The sequence below is a fragment of the Synchiropus splendidus genome, chromosome 7, assembly GCF_027744825.2.
Source record: "Synchiropus splendidus isolate RoL2022-P1 chromosome 7, RoL_Sspl_1.0, whole genome shotgun sequence".
NCBI lineage: Eukaryota > Metazoa > Chordata > Actinopteri > Syngnathiformes > Callionymidae > Synchiropus > Synchiropus splendidus.
Genome location: NC_071340.1, coordinates 12,455,015 through 12,472,466, shown reverse-complemented (window position 1 = coordinate 12,472,466; position 17,452 = coordinate 12,455,015). Strand labels below are relative to the sequence as shown.

At 42.2% G+C, this 17,452-nt stretch overlaps 1 protein-coding gene across 2 annotated transcripts in view; it reads right to left on the bottom strand.

Annotated features, from left to right (window-relative positions):
• ntrk2a (neurotrophic tyrosine kinase, receptor, type 2a) overlaps nt 1-17,452 on the bottom strand; it is a 71,149-nt gene that overhangs the window by 36,005 nt on the left and 17,692 nt on the right. The window lies entirely within an intron of this gene.

Below are 17,452 nucleotides of genomic sequence, written 5' to 3'. Positions count from 1 at the left end.
ACACCCACCCGGGAAACACTTGAGGTCCACAAAAGGTCCGATTAAGTCCATGCGAATGTCGTTTTAAAGCTCCTCTGGTCATTGCATGAGTTAAACCTTAGGTCCGAGGGCCAGATCAGGACAGCCTGGCCATTTTATGTGGACCAGACACGCACTAATGTAAACGTAACTAAAACCTAGATGACTATTATGATCCATGAATGAGGGTTTACACTTCACCCATCAACAATATGCTGTCTCTGCAGCACAGATGTATATGGAAACTATTAAAATACCAAAATGTGGATGCACATGTGATGCATTCAATGTGTATTTGGGCATCAAGGAGAAAACCATAGTGTTGCTCGGGTTTGGTGGTGAAAGAGTGGATTTAAAGATCCTAAACTAAGACTCCGCTAGCTAAAAGGCAGCTGTCCTACTAATGTCAACAAATGCTAACATGGAGGTTAAGTTGCCTCCTTAAACCAGCAAATCACGTCTTCTTATCTTCTTGTGAGAACTGAAGATCAACCTGAGTGAAGTAAGTTGAAGGCAAATGTACACATCTGCAGATCATCATTGTCAGCTGATATCAGGTTTCTAATGTGTTCACATCTACTTAAGACCAAGGAACACACATACTGCATCAGGTGACACACACAACTTCTCCATTGTATAGATGGTTACTAGGCAACATTGAACCGTGACTAGTCTAGGAGTTTGTTTACCTCGAAAAACATAAACACAATTGACTCCCATCACACTGAACATTGTTCTCCTTTACAGTCCAGACTATTTCCAAGCCACAGACTTTTGAAATAGTGTTATATCAAAGCTGAAATTTAGTGATCAAACTCTGGCGCCTAAAGGGTTAAAATATTTAGGTTCAACAAAAGCAAATCAGGAGAGACCTGAGGATGATCCTTCCAAAGGAAAGAGTTTTGACTTTCGACGACGACTCCAACCCCAAAGACATTTTGAAAAAGCCCATTCGAACTTCCAAGGCGTCAGATAACTACTACTAATAATACTGAATAATCTGTAGTATGTTCTTGGTTAAGTGACATAGTTTAATGTGCCGTCAGTCAAGACTGCATTGAAACAATGAACTTAAAATAAAAGGTCAAGTCCTGGCGTTAAACTTACACAATATTCTACCATAGTTATATATTCTACCCAAACTGGATGAAATTTCTGAGCATAAAATTTTTTTGTGAAGACATGTACAAAAGCCCTTTTTGATATTGTTTGTTGATGTCCCCTTCTACACCTTCGGCAGGCTCCAAATAAGAGCAAGGGTGCCTTTTGGTGTGCGTCTGGGTGTGATGTCTGACGAGTGTGAGGAAATGAGCCGCCCCGGTCGGAGGTCTTTGCTCTCCCAGCGCAGTGAATCTGAAAGAGGCTGCTGCCAAATCACTTGTTCACTTCAAAGCCAGATATCCACGCGCCATCTCTGGTTATTAATGGAATGATCCGTTCTTGAAAACATTTCTGGTTGATTATTCCTGGGGTGAATCATGCTGAAGTACTTGAAGTCTGAATCTGGTGAGCAGTTTGAAATGATCAAAATATGCGCGGTCTTTCTTCTTCTCTTTGTTGTTTTTCAGTCATTTAGAGCTCCTTTGTAAGTGGGTGAGCGGAAACAATTCAGTAAAGTGCTTACGTTAACATAAAGAAACCATGGATAAGACAGATGAACCTATTTTTTTTTCAAGCAAATTCTTTGTGAAAAATCTCCTTGTGGCTTTCTCATGCACTCTAGTTTCCTCCCACAGCTAATACACAGTGTAACCATGGCTAAAACATCCCTGGTCTGCCTGCGTGTGTGAATGTGACATGGGACCTCTGAGATGAACATACCCCAGCAGTAGTAGGAGGGTAATCGTGATCAAACATGATCCTGGTCTGCTCATTTGTGAGGATGTTTCTAGCCTACCACGCTTCACCTTAGTAAGTTCTTGATAAAGAGCCTGAGATCATTAGCTTCCATTTCTTCTGGCACATCATCGTATTTCTGGCTTTTGCCTTGGTTTCAAAGGATGTGGATGTCTCCCCTCTCCTGACCAAGGTTTGCCTTTGTCAATTGTTTCCACTGCATAGGCAGCTGCCTTACTTCATCATTCAATGGTACGAGTTCCACTGAGATGTTGTCCTGGATTGCATTTGCAATCTTTTCCCAAACTTCCTTCCTTCATCATTTCCTCAGTTCTTTCTAATTGAATCGACGTAGGTGGGACAGGCCACGCCACTCTCTCAAGTGATCGTCTGGGACTGTCTGACAGTAGCTCAAAAATAAATTCTTGGATTTCACTGAACTGAGAGGATCACTATTAGGTGGTTTTCTGGACTACCATCTCGATCCATGAACCTTTTGATCCTCTCTGCGTAGCTGCATTGCATTACTGCGAGCGAGTTCTGGAACACTGATCAAAAACCGCATCAAAAGTAACAGCAACGAAAACATAATATGAGTGTAAACGGGTGGGGGTCTGCACTCTCTCCCATTGCTTTTCGAGTTCAAGTCTTTTGCTGTCAGATAATTTAAAGGTGCCACAAATTATTTTAGTGTCATTTTTGTGCTGTAAGATAATTACGTTAATATTATACAACACATTCCTAGTTTCCCAAGCAACACCTAGGTAAGCGAATTGCTCCACACTTGCTCTACTTGGTGTCAGCTGGTGCGAGTGCTTGAGTGGGGATGATGTTGGGCGTGATTGTGTGAAGATGTAGGTTAATGGCCGACACAGTCTCCCACCCCATCCTGAATAATTCATACACTAGGGGCTTCTAAATGTCTGGAAAGCATGGCAGAACTCCACCTGGCTCCACTGTTGTAAAACATCAAGCGTTTCATTCATACTTGTCCTTTTGTTCGTGTTGACCTCTTTTTGTCATCCAGCATTTTAAATATTCCTATCAGTCTATTTACCCCAACCCTTTTTTTTTTTTGCAAGCAAGCAGCTTCCTGTGTTTCCGTCTCCGTTAGCTTGAGACCACTTCCACTGGGATGCTCTGAAACAACACACATCCTGAAGGGAAACATACAAAAAAGATCAAAAAAATAAACTGAACAAAAAAACAAAACTAATTTCATTTGGTATTTGATTTTATTTCTGCAGTCAGAGGGTATTTAAAGGAAAGATGTGTGAGGGTTTTAGTGACTAAATATGGAGGAAAGGGGTCTAAAGAAGAGAAACGTATTAAATGTTAGGACAGAGAGGTTTAGTAAATTCAGTCATTACTGATGTTAAAAAAATCACCACTTTGCTTACAGTATCTCAGAAGTGCTAAGATAAATAAGACTTGTGATTAAAAAAAAACTCATATGAGTTGTTTGAACTAATACTTAATTCAGTTTTCCTTAAATACGCCTCACACCCCTTTCAATTGGGTGTTCAACTGTGTATTTATAGAAATGTTTCAACCAAGAAATAAATGACTGGACAAATTCTATGCTTAAAAACAACACATTCTCACTCCCAACAAATAGTGACTCCCCATAGTGTAAGTCCACATCTGTGTCCCCGAGTGACAGGAGAGGCAGCCTTGCACGTACCATGTTGATAGTGATGTTTTTTTTGTACAACTCTCAGGAATGAGGAGCCCATCTACTTCCACCTCATGGTACCAAAGTTGACAAAAAATTTGAACTGAAGTCAATGAAGAGATAAAAGCTATTTTCTGATCTGGCTTGAAAGAGGCCATAGATCTCACATATAATATGTGAATTTGAAAGATACATTCTAATGCCCATGAGAGCACTGCTTTTCCAGCGGCATCACTCAATAGCCGGTCGAGTAAGATCCAGAGTGCCTTCGTGCCGGAGTCCAAATAAGTACATATTTTCACAAGCAAATAAATCATTACACGACAAATGTAGTCCAAACTCACATCCCTGTTTATCATTTAAAGTGAGGTGCAGCATATGGGCATGAGGCAAGGTGGTCCAGAAAATAACTGGAACCAGACCGGAAGGAAGGGGCAGAGACTTAGGCTCCCTATGAACATTACAGTTAACTTAAACTTCTCTTGTTTGATGAAATGGGCACACTGACATTACTTTACACTGTAGTGTACGTCAGAGAAAAGGATACAGAGGACATCAAAGTTCTCTGCACTCAGTGTGTGAAAGTCTGTCTACCTCGCAGAATTTCACCAGTGTTGTATCAGAACACCGGCGCGCAGAGCCACATAAAGAGCCTTACAAACCAAGTGAAATATAAGTGAAAGGAGAGATGAGCGCACCTGATATCATGGGAGTAAAAATGTGGGGCTGAAATAGTTCCAGTTATGTAGTTCTGGTGAAGAAAGAGCTGAAATGCAGCATGTGCCTGTGCTCAAATGCTATGGGTATTGACCAAAGACACCAAAGTGAGTGAGGTGGGAAGCTTGGCCATCAGGAAGTGACTAAGAAGGGAAATAGATCGATGGATTTTGATGAGGTTTTATATTTGGCTCAAACGCAATACTGCAAAACTGTGTGAGAAAGTAGTTGCACAGATGACTTCACCATAAAACACTTTGTGCTTTATAGGAATTCATTCATACTTGATGCTGTGAAACCTTTGGCTCTGAGTCATTACATGATTTTGAAAGGCACAAACAGGAAGATTATAAAACATAATTATTGCATCCTGTCCTTTTGTCTTTGTCCAGTTAAAAGTCCTCTGATGATGAAGTGGAACAGAAAAACAAGTGGTTTCCTGTAAGCCATGTAATATAAAATGAAAAGATGATTGGTAACTGGTCTTACAGAGTGAAACGTTTGGCAGAACATTTGGGGTTTTTGTGGCTCTTCGTGAGATGTTGAAAGGCAAGATGTGTAGTTGGACTGAAGGCCACAGTTGGGCACAAAGATACCATCCACTCTGCAGCTCTTCCTCGTGTTTGTACAAGCATTCCAGAAGTCTGCAGATTAATTCATGTATTAAATATCATGTTGCCTCCAAATCCTGTCCAAATATTAAACAAAGCAAAGCCAGCACAAGCCAAACCTGACCATTTAAATCTGCTGCCACATCGACAGCTATGCTAGCGTACAGTATATTCTGAGGCACAAGTTCCCTTCAACATCACCCTAACAGATTCCACCAGCAACAGTATTTTTGGGGGCAGCTGCAGTGGAAATAAAGTTGGGCCAGTTAATGATAGAGATGTCTGCTAGCATGGGACGTAAAGGAGAAAACCATTCCAGGCAGCTGACATTTTATGATAAAGGAGACAGTGAAAGGAGCCAAGAATAACAACCTGCTTTACATCTTAAGATGCCTTTGTCATTTCTGTTTTGTGGATTGAGAGAGCACTGCGAGTAATTGAAAGGGACTGTGAACAAGGCAAATCACTAATACTCCCCAGTAAAACACAGAAAGGGCACTCAATAAAGCTTAAATCTCCGTAATAGTCCTCGCACTGCTTCCTGGAATAATTTAAATGAGCCTCACTATGTTTCTGCTCTTCGCCCAGCTGCCACTTTCCTGCCGTTCTTAGTGAGGCAAGTAGACAAACACAAAATAATAACTTGTTTGTCGAAGATAATAACTCCCACCAGAAAGATACATTTTTTTCCCAGAGACCCTATTTTGCACCAAAGATTGACTGCAAAATGGTAAAGTTGGTGTGGAGTGGAAATTACAAGTGCTGCTGCCGCTCTGTTAAATGTGGAAACAGTAGTATACACAATGAAATAGGATATATTGAGAAATAGTTTCCGAGATTTGGAAAGCACACTCACAAAAAGTCCACCCAACATCCCTGTTTAATATTGTGAATATGATGATGCATGATAGAAATATAGAAGCTGCCGTTACAGGACACTTTTGAAGTGAGCCGCATCAACCTATCTGGACATGTGCGTCTGCATATCGTGTCTTATATATACACTAAGGAATCTGTGTAGCACGGACTTGCATCTGTATATATACAGCCTGACATAGCTTTTCTTGGCACCCAACTTCACTCCATGCACACTTCATGATCTCTGTCCAACCTGAACCCCGGTCATGATCTCATGCCGCTTGACACCCAGTCTTGGAATTACTCAACTTTATGATGGTGGTCCATCACGTTTCTCCACATCTTCAGGACAAATACTCTTTGTGTGACTCAATTAGTCATCTGTCCTGCAAAACCATCAGTATTTCACTACATGTAAACAACGCCACCATTTAAATCAGAGCTGCAACACCTTCTTTTTTAAAGATGAAATCTCACATGATCGAACATATTGAAACACAAGGAAACAAGTGGAAAACACATAGCATATCATGGAGTCGGACACAAACTTGGTGGTTTTCTGCGAGTCTTTCATGGAACAATCCCAAAAGAAACACCATAATGACTGTAGTCCGTTGCTTGCGGAACTCAAGTCACGAATTCCAGAAGAGACGGGCCACTGCTGAAGACATTTTGTTTTTATTGTCACCAAAAATTCAGCTTACACCGAAGTCTACATGCTGAACTGAAGGATGGTGGACAGCTCAATACGGAACTCTCCTGGAAGCATTCTCTTTTCTGGTCCAAAAAAATCTGGACAATACTGCACTTTTCCCCCTGGGCCATTGCTAATAGCCATTTTTCAGGGTTCTCCCAAGGATTTTTTTCCCAGCATAGAGGGAGAAATCCCAATTTATCGGGTCAAAATCCACGTTATTGAAGCGGTGGGGTGAACCCTTTTTTATTCCTGGGAGTTGTAACTGCTCATCAAACACATGGGGTATGTTCCTATCTCATGGTTTGTTCCAGACATAGGAGATTACCTGACGCTGTCAGTCCGTGGGGACTCTTTTCTGTTCAATTTAAAGTCCAAAATGGTTGAGCAGCATGTGCAGATGTGCTAATACATGTCAATGACTACTTTGGCGATATGTAATACATATGCAGCATTAATCCAATACTCAAATCGTAAATTTCTGCTCGGGGCAAATGTGTTTTGTCTTTACGTCTGTTTATGGGCCAATATGTGTCAGGAGTTATAAGATATTTGCCTTGTGTTGTTGATCTCAAAAGAAAAGTTGGAGGATTTTTTTCTTTCACCCCCAGCTGATGACGGTCTTCATAAGAGAACTGGTCTCATCCAGACTTCATAAACCAACCAGCCATTGTGATTAAAAGACAGCACCTTCATTCATGTGACGGCAGCGCAGTGACGCAGTAATGAACTTTACGATTTTACATCTATTGTCTGCTCCCATCTTCCTTCTGGCAGCTGACTTTACTTCGTCCCTGGAGCCGCTTCACGTCTGTCTGAGGCAGTGATTCACCGCTCGCTCAGACTCCGCGATAATGATTTGGTGTAGGGCGGCGCAGGTTGTTGATGACGCAGGTTGCCTTGGCAACAGCATGCTTCGGGCAACAGTCGGCCCACGTCACGCTTTAAACCTGCCCATAACCGAAAGCTTTTACACACTTGGATTAAGACTTTTTAGGCGCGCAGAGACTACATCCGACTGTTGTTTTTTCACTCTTAATGAAGAATTTCCTCTTTCATTTACTTCAATAACATGATGTGCCACACGTCAAAGCTGCAGGAAGTGTCAGACAGAGCTCAACATGTATCCTGTCTTCGCGCTGCAAACTCAGACAGAAGTAGAACGGCGGCAATCACGTCCAATTGTGCAGAAGTTACAAAGGTCTCATCACATATTCATCTAATTCCAGTCACGCCTTTTCCTGGAGGCACGGAAATCCTTCAACTGAAGCGTGAATGTTGTCTCTTCTACAGAACTGTGAGATCCTTTCACATGACATGACTAAGCTTCCAACCTCTGAAGGACACAACCTCTAAGGAAGCGAATATTGGGCGCTCGTACCGTAGATCTTTTGCTGTCACAGTTGGTGGCCACATTCAAAGGAAGGAGTCAAAATTGATAGATCATTTCCATCATCTTCTGACAGCTATTTTAAATTTCGAGAGTGGTGCTGCTGGTGATTTAAGATCCATATTGGCTGAGCAGTTCTTCACCACATGGTACCACCTCCATGATAACAAGATAACTCAACAGCCAGCAATTGTTCAATCTCAGCTCAGTTCAGTCCAGAAAGATGCAAAGGATGCATCGACAGTACATCGACTACACTGCATTGATGGCTATGAACCATGCAGAGCGTGACCTCATCAACAAATGCCATCACAAGTTGGCAGCCCGACTCAATTTATAGGTATGAACTTTTAAACAGCGTTTACAGTCAACTACAACTTCCCACGGCCTTCACTACATTCCCCAAGTGCAAGCAATATCATCTTCGCCTCTTCTCCACCTCTTTCATTACAATGACCGACAAACAATCCTCAACAATAAAAAGAGTACAAAGGGTGAATTGAGAAATGCACTCAAAAGAGATATCAGTAAAAAAAACAAATGATATATTTGGTTAACTTCTATTTTCACTGCAGAACCAAACAAGAACTAGAGTCAAATGTACACTAAAACGTTCATTTGTCCTGTAGCTGCTCATACTGTTAGCACTTTCTACTTATTATGCTTGACGCTATTCAACATGGTGCCTCATGGTAAGTTTGTTGCCACTACACTGTCAAATACCACTGGTCACATGGCAACCCCCAGTTTATATGCACTTCTTTCGTTACTGTTAAAAACGCATACAAACAAGCATGAAAAACAAATGCAATGAATTGAAGAACAATGCAGAGATGGCGGTGGCGCAAACTACACCAGCAAGTCAATAAGAGCAGGATGAGCCTGACTAGCAAAGGACCTGGTTTGTGTACTTCATGGCAGTGCCATCACCACTTCATTCTTCAATAGATTCCATCATAGGATAAGAAACCAAGCTTTGGGTCCAACTAGTACGAGAAAAAAAATCATATTTACAAATGATTTTTCTGTCGAACACACTGAAATATGGATGAAGAACGCCACCATCCAGCCACACTTTCTTTCTGTGTCAAGAATACAAACAAAACCAAAAACGGGGTCAAGAGAATCAGCCCTTCCGGTAAACTCCTGTGGGTTTTTCTATGCGTGTCAGCTTCACAATAGGTTTTGCGGGGTTGAGTTTCGTCACATGTCTTATGTCAGCAAAGAAACCCTGAGACAACTCAGCACAATCGTTGGTCTTGGCGCACTCTCTCAAGGAAATAAATCTCACAGATCTGATGTCTCGCAGAGGCTGCAGAGAGAGGGATGGCTTACAGCCGGACAGTTCATGAAGAAAGGCTTGTTAGAGAAAGGGAATCAAATCACTGGAGTGTGACTCGGACCAAATTGTCTGATTTTAATCCAAACGTTTGGCTCATGAGAGTGTTTCGATCTTCTACTAAACTCCCTTTTGCTTGCTCTGATTTGTCACCAATCTGCCAATGAACTCATAATATTTGCTTCTAGAATTTTGCTTTATTAATAAGCCATCCGTCCGCTGAGTCACCTCAAACTCTCAGATTGGCATTGCAACACAAACCAAAAGGAACAGCGGATATAAGTAAGTGTGACAACAGGATGATTAATATTCCTATTACTGTTCGGACTTTTGCCCGAGCCGAGCTCTAGGTATATTATTTATTTGTATTTGTATTTGCTTCTCTACACTGACCTACAGATTCCCAGTTGGTCCCAAGAAAAATACTGAGTTTTTGAGACGCTCTCATGTCTGTATGTCCCCACATTCATAGACTCCCACCAGCTCCACAATGCAGAGCTGCTTACCTCGGCATTGTGCCGTGATGGGGAGACAGAAGCCAAGAAGGCAGAAGTGCTCTGACTCACTCTGGACAGGAACACAATCAATTTATCCGTCAATAAACTTCTATCTGTTATAGTGCTGGAACCAATCACTCAGCGCTGCCCACCCCCACATTTTCCTCCTCGTCCCTGGACTCCTCACAGTCATACAAAAGCACAGTAAACCGGCAGACACAGTGAATGATATTGGCATCTGTCTTTGCCAACTCTTGTTCAGATCCAGGAACTGCACGGAGACTTTGTGTAACCAAAGTGTTGATCAATAGCTCAAAGAGTCATCAACAGTGACCCATTTTCATGCAGATGCCGCCAACAGAAAGGCACACTGACACAGCAGCTAGACTCCATCTGTCGGCCATGACATTTACAGAAGGACCTGGAACATCACGGAGGGAAAACTGCGCTGACATGGTAAATATTAACAAGGCAAACGTTCTGAAGTATAATGATAATAAACCCTGCATACATTAAAGCCTCGATGAAAGGGCATTTCTGCAAAATGGTCATCTTCTACAACGTGTTTTTGACCTGCCTACACATTCCATTTGCTGGCGTTTCACTATCTGACTCTTCGAGAGAGATTCGAGAGTCTGATTCACTTCACATATGATTCGCACATCCAACATCTAAGGTTGCGTGAAAAAATAAAACTCACCTCTTGGCAGCAGTGTGTGATAAAGACATTGAAATGCTGGTTGAATATATTCATTCATATGAAATTGGATGCACTATATTGTACTTTTGAATCTACATGATTTTCACCATCACCAGACCACAAAAAATACAACATACACTAGCCATGAAAAAGACAATTCAATTAACTATTATGACCAGGAAAATGACCTCTCTGTAATTCGGCTTCATTCCCTCCTGACAAGCAACAAACTGTCCTCATCCTGCATCACTTTTGGTTTACAGCAGAGACCAGCATTATTTGCCTCCATTGGGTTTTGCCTGGTTGGAAGATCTGGTGCCGACCTAAGCTGAAACCAGGTACAAGTTCCTCTTGTGATCTCGCAAACTAATCTTCTTGTAGCACCCGACTGAGGCTTCCTGTGCTTGAGAGAAAATACAGTCCCACCACAACGTTTACGGCAGGAATTGTTGTTTGGTTTGGGGGATTCACAGACCTTGACATCAACTGAAGATCCTGGTCTGTTTCCTTCACCAAAGTTCTTGAAACCATGTACTGTACAGGTTTGTTTATCCATCCTGACAATGGGGAAGTGTGGGAGCACTGTGAAATGCCAGGGGATAGCCGTATATCCTTGTCCATTATAATGAGCTATAATCATCATCTTTCCTTTGGCACGTTGTGTGAACGTCCCTCTCAGTTGTGCTCCACTGCCCAGTTACTGTAGTTGCTTTTATACTAAGATGTAAGTGTCAGGATAAGTAGGTCAGCCCAGTAAGTTTGGGCAGTATGATGGTGTTCAATATTTGGACCCGGGTCAAACAACCCTCAGTAGTCTTGAGTATATTTGTCATAACCCTAGCCTAAAAAAGGATTTTTCATTCCAAAAATCACTAAATATCAACGGTGAAAGCTTGATAAAATTACGTTTTATGAGTGGTGCAAAGAACGGGTGGAATTTTCTGAACATGTTCCATGTCCAGGGGCCTAACAGTTCTGGCCTCAACTGTGGTTCAAAGGCTTCAAAAGAATCTCGCAATTATTTCACACCAAGATTTTTGAGTCATTGTATATCTTCATTCAAAGCTGCTTCTCATTTTCTTCTTTTGCTTTCGCTATTTCCCATCTGAGGTTGCCACAGCGAGTCAGGCGCCTGCACCTAGACCATCCTCCCTGACCACACCTCTCATCACGCCCCTCTTCTCTGTGGCCATGAGTCTCATTGCTCATCTTTCGCATCACAATGTGTAGCAACTCAGATCAGTTCTGGATTTATTTGATTTATTTATTTTGTGTTATTCAACAACAGCAATGCACCTGCACCCTCTATTGGTGAGCATCCATTTTTTTTACTATGCTACTGTAGTTTTCATGAATAAACATGACAAGTATCAAGACAAACAAATGTGATGCTGCCTACTATACGTGTTGTTTCTTCTTTGTTCTGAAGATGGATGGTCTTCATTCTGCATGCAATAACATATTTCCATAAAAAGGCTTCTTCCAAGCAATTTTGCTTTCCTGAATAGAATTAAGCTTTTTTTTCCTTTCAGGTTTTTCATCCAGGATGAGATTGTGGCGGATTCTTGTGATGCTTAATGCAGAGGTCTGATGGTGATGTCATCGATATGGAGCCTGTTTTTACAGCAAATAATGTTACCATGAAACCTCATGTTAAGATTCATGACCGCTAAAATTCACATCTGACCTCTAGCATTTAATAACAGTGTTGGGTTGCACATAATTCTTTCAAGTGCTCCTTTTTAAGTGGAAGATAATTGGGTTTAAAGAGGTCCAGAAATTTACATGAACGGCTGAAAAAGGCATTTCCAGAAACTTTTTCTACGATAACATTTCAAATTACAAGTGTGCATAATGTCCTGTTCCAGCACTGCACTCCCACTTTCAATAATCTCATTTTTCGCTGCTCAAAAAGGTCACATTGACCAAAAGAAGGCGACGTGGAGCAGCACAATGGATTCTGTGACGGAGTGGAAAAGAAGCCAGACATCCACTAAAACAACTGCTTTCAACTGCATTTGCCCTCCGTGTTTTATTTCACGCATGGCTGCTTTTGATTACTGAATCAAAAAAAACAGCAACGTGACTGAATGAAAACTAAACCAGCTTCCATTTTCTGAATTCAATTTCAGCTAAACTCAGTCTGGTGATGTTTTTCTACTTTGTGCTCCCAAACTTAGCATTTCATTTTCGGAATTCAACCTGTCTCAATCCTTATATGATTGTCTGAAAAGGCCAACATTGGAAACTTCAAATACACTATATAGCTTGATCCTGCCTTTTAGCAGAAGCTGTAACTCACCCTCTACTGAATGTTCAAGACAAAGTTCTCTAAAAACCACTCGCCATACCATCTAGCTCACGACAGGTGAATGATCCAGGTGTTCATTGTCAAACTGACCGACCGTAAATTCCAGTTGTGACACACACGTGCATATCGAAGCTTAAGCACACTTAACTCATTCATGACTCCATAGAAATGCAAATGTACCATCCATTGTTGTGGCAAGGAGCTTTTATGAACTGTGCACTATGTCCTTGGTCCGCACATAATACAGCTTTGTTTCTTTTGTCCGTGCAATGTCCATGCAATGCTATCACAGGTTTTAAATGGTGCTAACCACTGATTTGTTTCTCTTTGTCTACGTTCTATGTTCCTCCGTCACTGTCCTCTTGATTCCCTGGCCTGAACTAACATCCTTCACGTGTCCAATTGTCCACCCTCCCCCCCTTCTTGACTCTCTCTGATACTCTTGCTATGTGACTACAGCCTCCCTTGTCTCCCACACAGAGAGTCTGTTTTAACTCTATTTATTCCAAACTATGATAGAAGCATAGCCACAAAATCGGAGTACAGGTGAGCGCCACCTGGTTGTGTAAAGGAGTAGTCCACGCCAAGTGCAGGCAGAAGCTGGATGACTTGTCAACTTTCAAGTGACTATGGTGACAGTATGTCACGCAAGCGATATACAATGACTGTGGTACTACTGTCTACTGTGCATTTTCCTTTGAGCCAAAACAATTCTTGAGTGACAGAAGATGTTCTAGCCGTTTCATTGTTCGCTTTGCCTTTAGATAGACATGCGGAGGTATGCGCTACCTCAGCGCCTTTCCAGTTTGACTTTTATCTTGTGGTTTTCCTGAAATGTGGACTGAGTCTGACACCCAGACCCTGAAGTGCCTGATAAATGAATGTCGACCCGTACTATAATGTGAGTTAGTTATGGGTATTACAAAAGAGAATACAGCTGTGGACTACTGATTTACTGCTTGAGTTGTCCGTTAGCAACATAAAAAAACACTGCATGAATCGGCTTCTTTCAAACATTGGGATTCACACACGCACACGCACACGCGCGCGCGCGCACACAGCACTAGGTTCCTAAAAGGCCTTGCAGGTGCTGATTTATTTGTTCGGCTCTCTTTATCTCTACACACTGTTTTTGTTGTTAGCTCTGATTTGACACCTCCATGAATACATTAGCTTCTGTTGATGCTCACCGTGTGTCAGATAAACACACATCACCGATGGTTATCGTAGTCTCAAGAACCAATTAATGTCACAGTCACCACAAACTCCTGCTGCGGGAAAACAGAGGGCAGACCAAAACACATGTCAAACGTTGTTAAAAAAAAACCAGGAGGACAAGCTAAAACAATAAGGTAATCAGGCGTGATAACTCGGGGGTAATTGTAGAGCGTCATAGTTGTGTTACTTCTATTGTCTCGGGAAGACGGTGCGGTTGAATTGATGCCGTTCAGTGGATAAGAGTTCCACGGAGGCGTGAGCTGCTTTTCAGCTGACGTTGAAGAGGAGGAGGAGATGCTGAGCATGAGTTTAGAATGGAGTGCCACTGACCTTGGCAGTGTCATATCGATCGATCAGCACTGACTGTGTGTGTGTGAGAGAGAGAGAGGGGGGAGGCAGTACGGGTGTAAGGCGGCGTACGACTTGGCCAAACAAGGAGAAAGCTGAGACCTTCGCTAATGATGAATCATTGATAAGTGGATGATGAAGGATTTGACTTCCTCCAGCTCTTCCGTTCCCTCCAACGACTGCCTCCACATTCATCCTCCTTATCTTCATGCCTTTTCTCGCTTCAGTCAGGTGTCACTTTCAGTCTCCTCTCGCCTGTCAGCAGCGGTTTTATTTTGTCTTCCCTGACATTTCCTTGTTCCAGCTTCACAAGACGGGTTTATGTTGACGCGTCTCTCCCTCCAGGTGCTTCGAGGGCACGAACACATATAGACACCGATGATGTGTTTGCTCTTTTAGGAGACCGCAGGCAGTTGGGGAGCGTCGTTATGTGCAATCTGGTGGAAACTCTTCCAACAGTCCTATTAAAGCCAACATGCCGGCCCTTTTATCTTTCTCTGTCAAGGGCTGCAATCTTTGCCTTTTCATTTTCCAGCTACCAGTGTGAGCCTCTTGTGATCTTTGTGTGTGCGGATCCCCTTTGAACCGCTCCGAAAGTGAACATTGATTAAGTTTGAATGCTTGATAGGAGCATAACAGAATCTGGACCAGAAATTACACGCTGCATTATACATAATGATGAGGCGCACTTGGTAGTGACGTCCACTGAGATGGACGTCGAAGACAGATGAAAGAGAAGGAGCAATCGGTATTCAACTTAAAGGAGAGCACTGACCAACATGTAGATTGCATACGCGATTCTAAACTGTTTTAATTTTAACATAGGTGTCCATCCCTTAAAGAGCAGGCAAACCTATCAGGGCATCCCACCACCAGCTACCCTTAGTAGCTGGGAGAGACTGGAGCAACGCGCGGCTCAGGCAGCGATGAAAATACTGAGTTAGTAAGCACTCAATGTGCTTGTTTAAATACATTTTTGAATAGTATTTTCAGTATTATTTGCACTCACACCCCTAGGGATGGCTGTGAAGATGAAGGTCAGTCTAAGGCGTCCATCTGTATGGACCATCTGCCACGTGTCCCGGTCAAGGACGGCCAGTCACTCATCTAAATCATGGCGCCTCCATGGCAAGGCATGACAAGGGGTTCATCTTATTCAGTCACTATCTCAGGACTACGACGACATCAACTTTCTTCCATCCAACAAACAGTCCTCTGCTATCTGCCGCGCCCTCACAGGAAAATGAAACCACAACATTGTGTTAATGAATCTGGAAGCTAATGAGCTCGCCCTGATAAAAACTCATTTGCAGGTGCCGTCTGCATTTAGATGAGCCCAAAGACTTCCTGCGGACGGTCACTCACTTAAAGTGACAAGATAACATTATCGCACTTTGGACGGCTCGGTGACATTTTGATAATGAGATATTTTGCCACCGTTGAAAAGATGGATGTTTGAAATTCAAAGAGCGTCGATGTGGCTATCAGATGGTGGCTGTAACTTTTTTTCTCAAAGACGCAACTAATATCTGCGCTTCATGATCTTAAATAATTGATCACTGGTTTGGTCGTTGGCCACGATGGAACTGGAAGCCATTTTTATGTACGTGTCTCACCCTTTCTGCATTCTTTAATGCCTACTACTATCAATCACTATGTTTTGGATATTTACATCATACATCATGGGAAGTGGTTAGTCAGTGGCAGGGGTGGCCAGTACTCACAATGTACTGTGACTGAGGGGCTATCAAAACCAAGGGGGGATAAAAGGAAATGAGGAGATGAGGAAAAGAAAAGAAAAATAAATGAATGAAACATATATATAAAAATAAAACATATATGTGTGTGTGTATATATATAATATAATTTATTTATTTTGAAGAAAACTGTCTAAAAGGACAAATAAACAAATAAATTCTCTAAAACCTATTTTCACAAGTTTAATTTAGAGTTTTACTAAAAATGATTTGTCATTAAGTACAGAAAAGTGAAACATGGGTTTTATAGTTTTACTCCAACCTGATATATACAAGCATATGATATATGCAAGTCAGCCAGCTCCATCTTGTGCATCCTCCCTATTAACCGTGAACCTTCTTTCAGTCATTTGTAGCCGAGCTAGCTGGCTGTAGCGCCGTCCTCCTCTGCAGGGATGACGGTCAGTGGAGAGGTCAGTGTTGCTGTGATGTTTAAAATTCAAAGTCCGACACCATCGCTGCTTATATTCTGATCAGGAGCGTGTCTCTGAACATCAAAACAAGTTTCTCAGACTGCATTGATCGCGGTATTCTTAACCCCTTCACCGGCGCCCATGTCAGCGTGCCACTGGACTAACATGTCCTGTAATCCGAGCCAGCACCGGATACATGTGCGAAAATGGATGGATGCAGGAAAAAAATATACAGACTCGCAGCCACCCTCGCCCGTATGTACAAGCCAAGCGCTTATTTACTTGAGAGAAACATCACTCAAGACTCAAGGAGAAAGGAGAAACCACAGTGGAGACCCGACGCAAGCTCCCCCTCACACACACATAGACATGGCATACTCCATCTGGGTCGTGCACCCCACCTCTCTCGGGGACCATGAATCAATCAATGTCAAAATACTACATTTCAACAACCTAACATGAGCCACACACACACACACGCACCTCCAGCTTCTAATATCTGTGCTCATTAATAAAACCTACTCTGTCAAATGTAATGTACAACAGATGCTCGGAAATTTTTGTCAAGCTCCTTTTTCTTTCTAAGCAAAACACTAATTCTACTCAACTGGAATGAATTTCGCTCCCAAATCGAATATTTGCAAGATGATGGTGCGGTTAATTTGGTAGTTACTGTTAGTTCACGAAGAAGGGCAGAAACCAGTCAAGAGCAGAGACGAAGACAAGTCAGTCGACAAACAGCTCATGTATTAGTTCCACTTCGGGTTAAACTACTTTGATGGAAAGCATGGCACAGTTGAGTGTGCTGGTTAATCGTCAGCTGCTCCACACAGCAGTTCAAAGTTGAAGGATTCATGGACACGCTGAGGAGGAAGCAAGAACAGACCTGATGATAGTCGCTTTCTTTATTTTTTTATTTTCATGGCAGTCTGTGAAAAAATCCCTCCCGTGAGGCCAGGGTGAGGATTTCAGTCGGATGTTATTAAGTAATCTCTGGTTGACAGGTTGAAGAATCAGGAGGCAAAATTCATTGCTTCCTCACTCATAACTCAATAAAACTCTGAGTCACA